At 21.9% G+C, this 15937-nt stretch overlaps 1 protein-coding gene across 3 annotated transcripts in view; it reads right to left on the bottom strand.

Annotated features, from left to right (window-relative positions):
* Positions 1-15937, bottom strand: part of LOC107995988 (SAM and SH3 domain-containing protein 1) — a 468575-nt gene that overhangs the window by 337020 nt on the left and 115618 nt on the right. The gene's annotated exons all lie outside the window — the stretch shown is intronic.

Raw genomic sequence — 15937 nt, 5'->3', positions numbered from 1 at the left:
TCTTTATAACTATATACACTGATTTACACACTCAGCACACAGAATTTGAATTTTTTTTTTATTCGAAACCGAATTTTCGAATTTCAAAGTAACATTTTCCCAATCAAACGTTCACTGCAAACAATACACTCCCTCGAAAATGAAATTTCACATATATTCATATTTATCATGAAAGTATAATAAAGTCATTTTTGTTCTCCAAAGAATTACGAGAGATGAACGAGCTTCAAGAACGGGAGGAACGTGAAAAAAATGTGATAGAAGCGGGATAATTTCGAGTGTAATAAGCGAGAATCTCAAGGATTTGTTGAAACAAGAGGGTGAATACCACCTTTGTCCGGAGCCCTTTTCTTCGCGACATAAATAATTTAAAAATATTCCGAATACCGGATGAGGAACGTTATCTGATAGCCTGAAGCACATCGCATACTTTGTGCGCAAAATATTTTACTTTTAAGACCTCCGACTTTATGCAACAGTTAACTTGAAAATTTATCGTTTAATCGTATAACAACAATTCTTAATGTTTCATATCGTAAAGAACTGGTTATTCTTACGCTAAATAAGTGTACAGTCTGCCCCATCTAACTTTATTACCTTGGAATATATATGTGTTTGTTTTTGATAGTATTAAGAAATGTTTGAGATAAATATCGAATGTATATTTTAGTGCTATTAAGTTCTTGTGAGTCAGTGATTAAGAATCATACAAAAATTTTTAAATGAAGTTATATATAATTTTTAATGTATCAATCGAGCTTGTTATTTCTTATAAAAAATATTAAACTGTTTATGTAAAAAAATTTAAGAATATTTTAATTTGTATTTGGTAAAAATTAATATACAAAAGAATAAACAAAATCTCATTTATAATGAATTGATGTGTTTTCAGAATTATTAGTAAGTAATTAATTAAATGCAATATTTAACATAACATAACATATATTTAACATAAATAAAAGATGTAATATAAATTTTATTTAAATAATTAATTAAATAAAAGTTTATTTCGATCAAATTCTCAATTTTGATAAAAAATATATTCTTCTGTGAAAATATCAAAAAATATTTTCACAAAATTTATCTACTATAAAAAAAGAAATAACATGATACAAATATTTTTTCTTCAATGTCGAGTTATCTTTTTTTTTTAGTTTCTTAAATTACATTATTTTTTCTTTTTTTTTTTTTTTGCTGAGAATATTATACCTCTTTCATAAGAGAATTCAAGATCGACAATATTTCGTTTTATAGAAGGTTGTAAAATCATGAAAAATCGAAGAATTAGGTCAACTTGTGCCACTTGCCTTTAGCCAATAAACCCTACTTGACCGTGCTGCTAATACAACGCATGAGTTGATCTAACTTTTCAATTCTTCATGATTTTACAAGCTTTCAACAAAATATCGCATTTTGTTGAATTCGTTAAAAAAAAACAATAATATTCCTAAATAAAAATATAATATTCCATTTTAAAAAAATCTAACTTATTCTTGAAATTTTTATTTTGTCCGTAAAAGAAAAATTTGTATGTAATTATAAAAAAAATGATAAAAACACTTCTTTAATATTTCTAATTTCTTTTATATTGAATACAAAAAAAAAAGGTTTTGTAGAATTCATATAAATTCACATATAAACGTATAAATAAATTTTTTAAAAAATTATAAATTTAATAAAACAAGAATTTTAATAAAACAAAGAAATATTCTTTTATATAAGATATCAATGATAGTGTAATAAAATGTGAAAGCAGAAATAAAAATTCTGAATAGAACATAAATAAAAAAAAATGATGTATAATTTAATTATTCTTTAATTTATAACACATAATATAAGTTAAAATTATATAAGTTATATATAAGTTAATATTATATTTGAACATTCAGATGTTGCAAGAAATACTTTTAACTTGCATCTCCCTGTTTTGGTAGAAAAGAAAAATAAAATTGTATCAATACAATAGATACAAATGTATTTTGTGAATGTGCTTTGAATACTTTATTCTCATGACAGTTTTCTAAGAATAAAGGAAGAAATAAGAATTTCATATTTATATATTATTTCTATAATATCATAAAAATATTTATATAATATCATAAAAAAGATTGTTCATATAAATAAATAAAGCAACAAGAAAAATAATTTTATTATATATTAAGAATATATATGTTATATGAATTAAAATTAAAACGAAATTTTTTATCAAGAAATTAAGAAAAAAATAGAAAAATATTAAATATTTATCTTACTTATATGTAAACTGATTAAATTTCTATACAATTAAATATATTAAATAATTAAAATTTTCTGCAATTTATTTATTTGTCGCAGTAAAAATTTGCACTCGTAGAGGATATAAAATGTAAATTACAAAATATAAAACATGAGAGGTTGAAAAGTACAAGAGTTTTCAGCAGAAAAGTTCAGCTAGTTGGAAAGTTCAACTGACTCAAAGGTGTAAAAGTTCGAAATACGAAAATTCGATCAGTTCAATTCCGAAGTTTAAGCAGTTCTTAACTATATGAAAATACGGTTAATTCTTATCCCGAAATTGATTGTAAACTTTTTTAAAATAAATGTTATTGCAATATGTATTAAATTATATCATTTGGATTAAACTTTGAAATAGCAATAAATAAACTCTCTACATAATAGAGATATTTCATTTTTTAATAATTATTTTAATTAATAAATAAAAAAGCAGATAATTCTCAGATTCTATATTTGTTATATTTGTGTACAATTTTAAAAAAATATTACAAAATATTGTAACTAACAAATTCACATAAACAAACATAAAAATTTTATATAAATCTTTTGTTTTTGGATCAATTTCTTTTTTTTTTCTTTTCTTGAATAGATCCAAAAAATTCTTTCGATATTTCATAATATATTTTTTTCCAATAATATGTTTTTTTTTATAATCTATCTTCGTGTAATATTAATTATTGTATAAATTGTAATAAATAATAATAAAAACTGATTTAAAATAGATTGATTTAAAGATTTGTACTTATATTTATATTTAAAATGAAAATAATTAATTCGAATAAAGTAAAGAATAATTTTCAAATAAAATTGGAAGGATCACAGGGGAAAAACATGATAAATTACATTTTCTAATTTTTACATGAGAACAGATTTTAAGTTAGATTTGACCAGTTATTTCCCTGTACACCTATAATTCAAATCCTTATACCTTGCAATATTAAATTTGCATATTAAATTGTTCAACTTTTTCATTTTAACATATATCTAAAGCGTTCTTTTTAAGCTGCTAAATCACGTAAAAAGTAGAAAATCAATAAAAATGGACTTATCAAGTTTTTGTTTTATGATTTTCAAATAATAATAAAAGATAAAAAATAGCAAATAAATTTTTAAGATAATAAGTGAAAAAATATGAAGGAAAATCATTATAAAACAAAAAACTCGATATTAATGAAATGAAATAAAAAGTACTATATATTAAAATAATTTATCTTTCAAATAAATTATAATTCAAATATTATCTGTTTATGCCAGAAATACGAATATGTAAATTCTCTTTTAAATAAGGATATGAAATGAGTATTATTGCTTTTATTTTCCATTTTAGATATATTAGACTATAACAATAAAATGATTTTATAATGAGATTAAATCTCAAAGTAAATACCGACATCACAAAAATGTTGACTTCGATAATTATTTTTATATATTATATTTAAAATATAAATTTCCACAAATTATTGAATTGCATTCATGCTTTTAACATAATAAAAATCATATATTATTTAACAGAAAGTAAAATGACAAATAACAATTAGAATAAAAATTTTATTATTTTAAATAAAAGTTCATTTCAATAATATTTAATTCTCGATTAAGTAATTATTTCTTAATACGTTCAACTTTTCAATTTTGATGGAATTTTATTTTGAAAGCGTATATTTGATTATATAATTAAAATCAAGCAATGACAATATTTACATTATTATACATTATACATTAACGTTATATTATAATCTTACTTTTTTTCTTTTTTTAAAAATCACAAACTGAATTTCGTTCATTATTTGTACGAAAATTTTGAATTCAAGTTAGATTAGAGTTAGATAAGGATAGATCAGATTATATTTACTTAATTGTTAATCATAGCGATAATTTCTTTAATTCTGAAATTAATGCAAGTACTCAGACAATTAAGCGTGTTGGAAAAATATTAAATAGAAATTTAAAAATTAAACATTTATAAAAATGCAAAATTTTTTCAGTGGTTGTAAAGTATCAATGAACCAAATGGTGCAATCACAGTCTATTTGAATAGATCCATTTGAGCGATTATTACAAATTCAGAACAAAATCAGAACAATATTCTTTTATTCTTCTAAACTTAAATGAAACTTAATAAAGAAAATATGTTTTTTAATTTTGTATTTTTTCTTCAATGCTCTAACAAATGCTCTATTTTTTTTTCATAGAGTTCGTTTTACATATTAAAATTTAGCTTCATTTCTGTTATTCAAAAATAATTATTTCCTCATGATTATATTCGTCAAATATCATTAAAAAATTAAGAACCTCTTCGATTGTTCCATATGGTGCATATCAAAATCAACAATCGTGTGTATTCGGTGATTAACGACAATCGGTCGTGTGTATTCGGTGGTTAACGACAATTGGTCGTGTGTATTCGACAATTGTCGACTACAAGATGTTAGATACTTAAAAAAAATAGTTTCTTCTTGCGAGAAGAAAATATCATATTCTATCTTGTTTCTTTTACACATAAAAATAAATGGAAATTCTTGTAAATTATTCATTCGAATGAGATGATCCAAGACACTTACAACGTTACAACTTTGGACGTTATTAAGGTTATCGACAGAGCAGACAATCCTTTCGCAAATTTGTCCGGACGTTTAATTACTTAACCGAGTTTTTACGCGCTATCACATTTTAATTCAAGGTATTCCGTCCTCTGAGAAAGTTTAATTAAAGTTCCTTCGAACGTTTTCTCTAACGTAAAGTTCCTGGCGGCAGTTAGAAAAGTTTAAACATCATTAATTGTACCGTCTTAAAGGAGATCGAAGTGAAGACGCAGAACCATAGTACTAATCTTTTAACGAAGTGAATCTCTTTGAAAGTTGAAGATGATGGACACATAGATCCTTTTCATCATCTTTTACCAATTTTATTTTCAACAATGTCGGATCGTTTCATTTTTCTTCGGTCTGAATGCTTATTACTTTGCTAAAAATTCTCAGGTTAAAAAATAATACCGAATTTTTGAAAAAAATATTATAACTTTTGACACATATATAAAATAATATAAAGTATATAGTAAAGTATAATAAAGCAAGAGAGCTTATAAAATATTATATTTATCATAATTTTAAATCAGAAGAATAAAACTATGAATATATTATGAATATACTTCGAATAATGAATATATACTTCGAATAATTTTAATAATTTTTGAACAAAATATTTAGGGGAAAGATGTCAAACAATTAATAATTTAGAATTTATCCACCAGATGTTAACAAAATCATATCAATTTTTTTTGTTACAACAATTATGATAAAAGAGATCATCTAAAGTGAATTGGATTTATTGTATTATTTGCAGAATATAATTATATTAGATTTGTACATTTATGTTTAATATTTGTAAAAATTGTTATGAATAAAAAATTAATGAAAAATTAAGAAATTAATAAAAAATTATTAATTAAGATACCTGAGAATTAATGAATAAGTTTTTTTATATACATATCTTATTTCAATACATCATATCACATATAAGAATTATAGAATTATATAATTGTTATGTTTAACATTTTTTGCTAATTTAATAATATTCATTTTATAACACGTGAAGAAATATAAATATTAATAAAAATAACAAATAATAACAAATATATAATAATAATAATATTTTTTTTTTAATCATCTTGATAGAACGCATATTCGATATTTTGAAGAAAAATTACAATATTTATAATAAAAATGATATAATAGTGTAAAAAAACAATTTTTATTATAAACATTAAAGATTTCATATTTTTTTAATTAAAAAGTTACACAAATTTTGTTAATATACAAATGAATGTGTACCTTCAAAATAATTTTCAATTTTATTTTTTTTTAATGTTAATAATTTTAAATTTTCAATATTATATATTTTTATCAATTTTATAATATTTTTCTTGTTTTTCTAAATTTTTAATTTCGTATTAGTCAAAATACTTTTTTAGTTTAAATACTCGAATCAAAATCTGTTAGATTACAATGCTATTATTTATAAAAAAAACAATTTTCTATCAGAATTTAATGAATTATATGTTATTATTCATAAAAATAAATATTATTAAAAAAAGTTATTCGAAATAAAATATAAAGTAAATTAGAATATTCTTCTTTAAACCTTCGACCACGAACGATTCTTCCATATAGAATCGTAAATTTTACTTCCGTTATTTAAATTCGTCGTAAATGTTACATTAAAGTATAACAGTAAAAAGAAATTAAGAGAAATAATATTACTAAAAAGAAATAAAAAATTTTATTGATTCAATATATAATGCGATAATTTCACAAAATTGGTGAAATGCGATTTCAATATAGCCCGCGGTCAGAAGTTTAATATCCACCATACAGATGTCACTCCATAATTTCGTTCCATTAATCAGTAATTAATTCGTATTTTATAATTATTTTTAAGTCAAATATGCTTATCTCTTTGCTTATAGTAATGGATTATTGAAAGAAAAATTTTTATTTGAATAAAATTATTATTTTAGCTGAAATAATATTAATTTATTATTTAAATAATAATGTATCTGCAAAAAAAATTATTTTAAATTTCTATTTGATATTTACAAATTTAATTTCATCACAAAAATAAAAAAAATATAAATATTATAAAGATTAATTTATTCAGAAATTAAATAACAAATAAAAGAAAAAGAAAAATAATTATAATATATAATTAATAAAAAAAATTTTCTAATATTGTAAAAATGCATTTTTTAAGATTCGATAATTTTTTTTGTGAAATTTTTATTTTCCAAAATTGTTTTTATATCTTCTTATTAAATATCTTATTTTTTAATTTTTATTCTTAATCTGAAATTATTATCTGTGAATCTTATTTTTATTTCAAATAAAAAGTGCACGATCTTTATTAATTTTGTACTTCTTGCGATTATTTAGTTATTGCTCATTTAATTATGAATTATTATTAATAAATAATATTTTTAGCATAGAATAAACTTCATAAAATATATTTTTTAGTTATTATTGTAAAATTTATATTTTTCCAAATTTGTATTTTTCTAATTAGCACATCACAAAAAATTACTAGAGATTGTAAGAGAGCTCGACTTGAATACCATCAGCGATCTTTTTGTAATAATAAATAAAACTAGATTATTTTTCGTATTGCGAATAACACATGTGTCGGCTTTCTTTCCTTTTTTTAATTTTCGTTGTTAAAATTCATCATTTTAACTCAATAATGATCAATAATTAAATATAAAAAATAATTTTAATGTATTATATATCATAAAATAAATAAAAAGAAAAGTTACGAAAAAAGCAAAATATATTTCAATTGGAAAAATTGAAATTTATATAAGTAAAATGTATAGAAAATTTATATAAATTCTATAAGTAAATATAATTGTAAAAATGAGGTGCACATTGTATTTTTATATTATTTATTTATTATAACGATTAAAAAATTATAGAAACATTTATACAGAATATTATAAACGTAAAGAATACTCATATAAAAATAAATCGAACATAGAATAACAATTTTTATATTAAACTTTGTTTTCGAGAAAATCAAGCTTGGAAACTTGTTAAAAAATATGAAAATGAAAAATTCGCGAAAAATACGTGAAATTGGAAAATTTCCTAGATATGAATGTATAATAATATATGAATGTATAATTGACAGAAGATTATTCTACATAGCAAAATAAGTTATAAATGTAGAATAAAATTTTGTTTTATTTAACGACAAATTTTCAAGAAAATCAAAGTTGAAAGTTCATTGAATATGCATATCTGACTAATTCAAAATTGTACATTCGAACTGAATTTTTTCTAAAATGAGATCTTAAAAAAAATTTTCATTTTTCTTTTTTTATTTATTTTACAAAACATTACAAATTATTTTATAATTTTCTTATTATATATGAATATATAATATATTTCTTATATATAATAGAAAAAAAAATATTAATACTAACTGTATAACAAATATGATAATGCATTTTTTAAGGAAATTTAACAAAAAAATCTATTCATATCTTTTAAGTTATGTTTTAAAATAAATAAAGTCCAAAAAATGTGATTATAATTAATAGAATATCTGATTATAATTTCAATAGAAAAAGTTTAAATTTATATTTAAAGACATAATTGAATCATATATGAAAAACAATAGAAAAATTTAAATAATTTTATGTTAAATATCCATATAGAGTATAATGATTAAAAAAAGTATTTTTATTTGTACATATTTATATTATAGCATTTAAATTATGCATTTAAATTTAATTAATAATTAGTATCATTTTATACCAATTTATAACATGCTTTCATATAAATGCTTTCATACAGAAATTTAATATTATGAATAAAAAATATACAATCTGATAAAAATGTTTCATTGAAAAATAAAATATGTATAAACATTTTTTGTAACTGCTATAATTAATTAAAAATTAGAAGCAAATTGATTCTTTCGAAAAGAAAATCTGATATATAAAAATTATCATTCTATTAATTCATTTAGCTCATTTTTCTAATAACAGTAATATTATTATTTAAAAAAAAAATAATTCTAATAAAAAAATAATATTTGTGCTTATTTTTAATTTATAATATATTTTCCATTTTTCAAATAGATTTTTAAATATCTTTAAGTGATATTTTCTAATTAAAATACTGTTCTAAATATTAATTTACTAATTTCGATCTTTAAAAATTTTGCCATTTAAAATGTTTTTCAATAAAAAATATATAATAATTCATTGATTGAATTCATTCTATTGAATTTGAAAAATATAATAGATGAAATATATTGATATAGATGAAATATATCGATTATTTAAATTAATTGAATATGGATCCAATAATCGCATAGTCTCGGAAAGGAATTTGTGAATACTTCATAAAATCATTAGAAATTAAATAAATTTTTATATCTAATAAAAGAAATGTATTATTAAAAAATAATCATTTTTAGAAATTAATAGTGTTCTAGAATGTAAATTATGTATGCTATTGTAAATATATATATATATATATATATATATATATATATGTGATTGATAATATTTTCAGATTTATTTAACGATTTAAATAAACAAATTTTGGATAATCGATCTTTGTATTTATTTTCTATTTACTGTTTATTGATTTTGTATTTTTGCAAAAGATTTTTCTTTGATGTACTAATTATTAGTTATATATTTTATATATATATGTAACTATAACTATGATAATTACATTAGCAAATAATTATATTAAAATTTTATAATAAATGATTTTGCAAATGAAACTAAAACGAAATTATTTTGTACTTAATACATTTCTGTTTTATTATTAAATGATAAATTATTTCTTTTTACCTTATATCACAATTTTCGATACAGCCTGTATAATTCTATCCTATTGAGATAGTAGACCATCAATTCAATCCTCTACCATTTTTATCTTATTCTTATGCAACAAATCATTCCTTTTAATATTGTATCGATTTCATACTCTATATAATTTCATATTATCGAAATACCGATCTATCGGATCGATTTTTTATCTTCTTACATTACAATCAATTTAAAAAATAATTATCGAGAAATCTTTAAATAATTATCGATTTTCTCAAAAAAAAAAAAAAAAAAAAATTAAATTTTCTTTCGTTTTATATTACGATTTTTAATATATTCTGTATAATTTTATATCTTCCGTAATTAATGTCCAAATAATTATTGATAATTATAGAAAAAGAATTATTTTTTCAAGAAAAAAATCTTAAATGTTAAATATTCTGATTTCTATGATTTATTTTAACAATATTAATACAACAAATCAATCGCTTTTATATTATATTGTAATTGTAATTTGTAATTTTTGTATTTATAATTTTTTGATATATTCTGGATAATTTCACATTGTCCGCAATTAACATTCAAATAATTATCTAAAAACTTTATTTTTTTGAAATTTTTTTATAAAATTACCATTTCTACAATCATTTTTACAACAAATTAAACTCCCTTTTTATCTCATTTTATATAATAATTTTCAATACGCTTTGTATTATTTCACAATTGAACGTTTGAATAATTATCAAGAAACTATTCCACTAATTCTTACATTTTCAATTCATCTTTACACAACAAATCGCTTTCCTGCCTACAATATTCTATGCCCTCTAGAATTTCACCCCGTACAATTCCATCGAACCTCTACCAGTCCAATCAAATTCTCTATCTTTCTACATTCACAATTAACGTTCGATTCCGATCAGAAAGGCCAGGAAGGAAGCAAAGGAAGAGAAAGAAAAAAAAGAAAGAAAGGAAAAGGAGAGAAAGAACAAGAATCGTTCACAATCTTCCTGAATTCTTTGATGCTGCGCAATTGTTGAACCAACTTTCCTAAGAACTTGACAGAGGGCAAAGGGAGAGACCGTAACCCCCTAGCTGGCTCGTCCTTCGCGTAACTATTGATTTCCGGAAGGTCGAGCAGGGGGGAGGGTTCCTCCGCTGGTGCGAATCATTCTATTTCGTGGAGGGGTGAGGGTCGCCACGAGGGTGGAAAGAAACTGCCAACCAATGCGTTACGCGTCACGAGAGAGCGTGTCTCGTGATAGTACGGATGGAATTCCGAAGGGTAAAATCGAGCCGAGAACGAATCAGCTGTTCCGGACAAAAGGAACGTCGAATGCTTCGCCTCTAATCGACTTACCAGCCGTGACGCGATGGCCGCGGTGTACGAAGGGAGGCGATGCATTTTTTTTACGAGCTTACGCCGTCGTATCGAATCGTAACAAAAGATAATCCAGCGGAAAATTCTAGTCAGTTCGAATCGTTATTAATTCAGTTTAATTACTTTTTTCGGAAGAATCGCGCCTACCATATTTAGAAATATTTTTTAATTATTTCTGTTTGGATCGAATTCGATCGATGAAAATGGTAAATTTATCGAATTTCGGTTAGCAAGGATATGACGAAGATGAAAATATTTAATCTCTAATTCTTCGTTTTGCTTCGTCTAACATTTTAATTAAAATTTTTATTTTTAATTTAAAATTAGTTTGAATTAGTTTGAAACTATGTTTTTTGGAATTTTCTTTTTTAATTTTCTTGAATCAAATTCGATGAAAATAGTAAAATTTTTAAGTTTAGGATTATGACAATGGAACTATTTAATTTCAAAATTTTTGCATATCTTCGTGCTTGTTTTTAAAATTGATCCTCGAATTTTGAATATTTTATATAAATTGAATTTTCCAAGGATTCTTATCGATTAATCAAATTTGTTGGTATAGGATCTAATGGATCGAATATATTATTTTGATTTGCATGATATCTAAATGTTATAAATAAATTTAATTGTATTATAAATGAAACTTTTTAATGACATAATATTAAAAATTTTGAATAACTCATATATGAAAAAAAACAAAAGAGATCTAATATAATATTGAAATATTATTACATTTTGTTGAATTATATATATTCCGTAATATAAATCTTTTTCAGTTTAATTTTTTAGATATTAGATAAATATATAATTTCAAAAATTAGTTTAATTATCTAAATATCATTTAAATGATTTAAGAATAATTTATAATTATAATTATGAATTTAAGAATAAAATATTAAGAATTATTTACTTTTAACTGAAAAATAACTTTATACTATAATTTTAATATATCTAATAATATAAATTTAATTTTTAATAATCAATTCTGCTCTTTCATCTGTAAATATTCAAAACATTTTAAAAATTATTAAAAATCTTATTAAAAGGTAAATTAATTTTTAATTCCAATAATTCTAATTAAAAAACAATATTACTTAATAGAATCAAATATCAATTTTTCACAAATTTACCACAAATCTAAACTTGAAAATTACAATTTAAATTAATTTCCATATTAAAAAAACTCATCCGCTGCAATTAAAAGATAGAATAAAACTTAAATTAATTCATAATAGTCCTTACATGCTGATCCTTCTCGACGCAGAAAAGATATAGGAAACGGAAACGCAGCATAAGATCTCGCAGGAAGATCTCGATCACGTTCTGACATGACACAACGCAGAAACCCGAACTTTTCGTCCCTTCGTACAAACAGTATTCATATTAAAATATAAGTCCAGTACACATTACGTTCAAGTGTATGTATTCTACGTAGAATAGTAGATCCTCTGGATTCACGTAATGGGTGCAGTACGTCGGAGCAGAGAAGCAGGTAGACGACAGAACAGCATCCGAAGAAAAAGTCGTGCCATCCTCTACTATACATAATGGAGAGACCAACCTTTCCCGCAATGACGGTTGCCTGTTGGAAGCAGGTGGTCCGAAAGCATCCTCTTCGTGTGTACGTGTAACACGTGCTCGTTCGAGAATCCCTCTAAATTTACACCGGTTTATTTATATACAAGCCAACCGTCTTTCGCCATGAGAATCTTCGCGAGACGTTTTCGACAGAAACGGAAAATAGAATTTCTACAGCAGGGAGAAAAAAGTAACGAAACTAGCAAAAATATAAAATGACTACATATATAAGACTTAGAACAGTAAGTTTTTTTAAGGAATTTAAAAATTATTTGAGAAGAAAAGGCTCTAATTGTAATTTAAATTTTTATGAAAATCTAATATACGAAATAATTAAAGTTTCTGTTTATTATCAATATTCATTTCGTAAAATAACTTAGGTTAACTTAACTTCATAGTTGAATTTGGATGAGGATTTTCTCAATTTTTTTGTTTTTCTTCTTTATGGAAAAATAATTTTCAAATAATTCTTTGTATTTTTTATTAAAATCTCTTTAAGTAATAATAATAAATAAAAATTATTTTGAAATTAATTTTTCAAATTATTTAAGAAATAATTTATTTTTGAAATTTAATATAATATTTCATATAAGAAATAAATTATTTATTTGATTTCGATGAAAATATATAATGTTCTTAATATATAATGTTAAATATTTATATTATTATTTCTTTTGATTATTATTATATATTAAACTGATTATGATTATTATTATATTTATTGTTCGAGGTTTATGAAAAAACTTTCAACTTTAATTAATAATAATAATATAATAACAATTGAATTATAATTCTTTCTGAATTAATTTTTTTTAGGAATAAGAAAAAATTATTAATTTTTTATCAGTTTTATTAATTACAAAAATATTTATGTTCTTTCATTTTTATAAAGAAAATATAACGTAATTACTTTTTCATATCCATTATTTAATTAGTTGATAACCAAACTGTATTATGTATATACAATATGGAGGATTAATTCCTTTGAAAACGAAAAATGATTTTGAAAGAAAAAATATTACATTTAGATTAAATTACATATACGTTCTTTCATTTTGAAAACATACAAAAAAAAAAACAAAACCAATTACGTTCAGATTAAAATACATATACGTTTTTTTATTTTTTGTTCAAGGTCATTGAGATTAAACTGTCAATTTTTTTTTTTATTTTTCACATAATATACATGTCACAATAAATTAGTTAAAAATGTGTAGTTCAAATCCATGATGGAATAACACATTTAAATGTTCATCAAAATATTTTGCACTATATTAAAACAGTATTTTCCAATCATTTTTTGACTTAATGATAAATTTCAAAATTAGATTAAGTTTTCGTAGCAAACAATTATTATTTTTTGCTATTATTTTTTTGAGATGAAAATTTTGATTTACTTGAAATAATAGATTTTAACAGATTTTAATGTTTGTTACTTTTTTATTTAAATAAATAAAGAAAAAATAATTTAATATAAGAAGAATAATAATATAAAATATAAAAATATTTATAAAATATTATAAAAATATTAAAAAATATTTCAGAGATTTAAAATTCAATTTCTACTTTTTTGTATATTTTTGTATTATTAAATTGTTTCTTTTTTTTCTTCTATAAGTTTATTATAAATTTTATATCATTGATTATATTTAATACAATAATTATATTTAAAAAAATCAAAATAATAATTAGATGATGTATAATTTAAAATTATTTTTTTTATGTATTATTTATAAACATTTACAAATTGTATTATTATATTTAAAAATAATAATTTTTAACGTATATTATCTTAAAAAATAGGCTTGAAATATATTTTCATGAAGAAAAGAATCAACTTATCACTTAATTACATCTTGTCAATTTAAATTAGGTAATTAAATCTTAAATTGAGTTGAGATAAAAAATTTCTCTAGAAAATTAATTTTATAACTTCAAATGATTATAATATATTTTTTATATCGTAAGACTTTTATTATACTTTTTTATCGTTAATTTTTATATAAACATATAATATGCAATGATTACAAAAAGTATATACGTATTATTGTATTTATCTCATTTACTCATTTAATTAATTACGTTAAATTATATTAAAATATAAATACAATTATATACTAAATTTATATATATTATATTTCATATCATTTAATAATAATTTCATATATATAATTGTACAAATTTAATAATATAGAAATAAAATATAATATTGAAAAATTAAAATACGTGTAAATAGTATTCATAGCCAACATAAAATAGAAATTTAATTTATATTCACATCAAAGATACGAAAATAATTTTATTTTGAAATACATATAAATATTTATTACGTAATTTATTCTAGAAATAAAAATAAATAATACGAGTAATATATTCAACAATAATTTATAGAAAATTATTGAAGAAGGAAAAAATAATAATTTATAAAAAACAATATTTTTTAACAAAATTTAAATAATATCATCTCGTATCACGATCGATGATATTAATTCGTTCAGAAGAATCAAAAGCTGCCGCAAATCCGTAATATTTCCACGGTTAATGTCGTCAATGTAAGCTACTTAATTTCTTTTACGGAAGGAAACGCAGGGTACAAAGAGCGACGAAACTTTCGTTTCCTTCGTGGCTGGAATAGCAGCTTAGAGAGAAGATCCGCTTGTTTCTTAATGAAAGGGCCGATCCACAGTCCTTTTCTATCTTAGTCCTTTCGCGACAGTGCCATTGTGATTACAAGAATCTCCATCGACTTGCCGGGGCAATTATAGGAGCGTGCAAAAAAAAAAAAAAGGAAGAAAGAAAGAAAAGAAAGAAAAGGAAAGAATCGCAAGAACAAGACAAGGAGAAGTGTATGCTATGCACGAATTATACACTGTCGTAATTACGGCTCTTGGTAACTACATTCATCCACGTACGTGTACACGTGGGCAGAAATGGCTTATACTTTTCATTTTTTATATGGAGATGTGGAAATATCGTACTCTCTTGTATACATCAGAAAAGATTGTATTTTATTGTAGGCATATATATACTTATGTTAATACATTCTTGGGACAGCTTTGGAGGATTGATTCTAGAGGTTAAAGCGAATAGAGTTTCGTTATAGGTTTATTTGTTATAAGCAATTGAAATTTGCGTTAGATGAAGTGAAGATAAAATTATTATTATGATTTGATAAATCTCCCTTATGAGCAAGTCGCAGATGTTTATACGCTTATGCAAAATTTAAATGTACAAAAATGTAGAAAATGCATTTTGATAGAAGAATAATGCAAATTTATATTCAAGTTCTGTTTCTTTAATCGTATTTGCTAAAACTTTTACATTGTATAAGCATCCATTATCTATTTATTTTTTTTAACGGATAT

The sequence above is a fragment of the Apis cerana genome, linkage group LG9, assembly GCF_029169275.1.
Source record: "Apis cerana isolate GH-2021 linkage group LG9, AcerK_1.0, whole genome shotgun sequence".
NCBI lineage: Eukaryota > Metazoa > Arthropoda > Insecta > Hymenoptera > Apidae > Apis > Apis cerana.
This window is presented reverse-complemented; position numbering and strand designations above follow the sequence as displayed.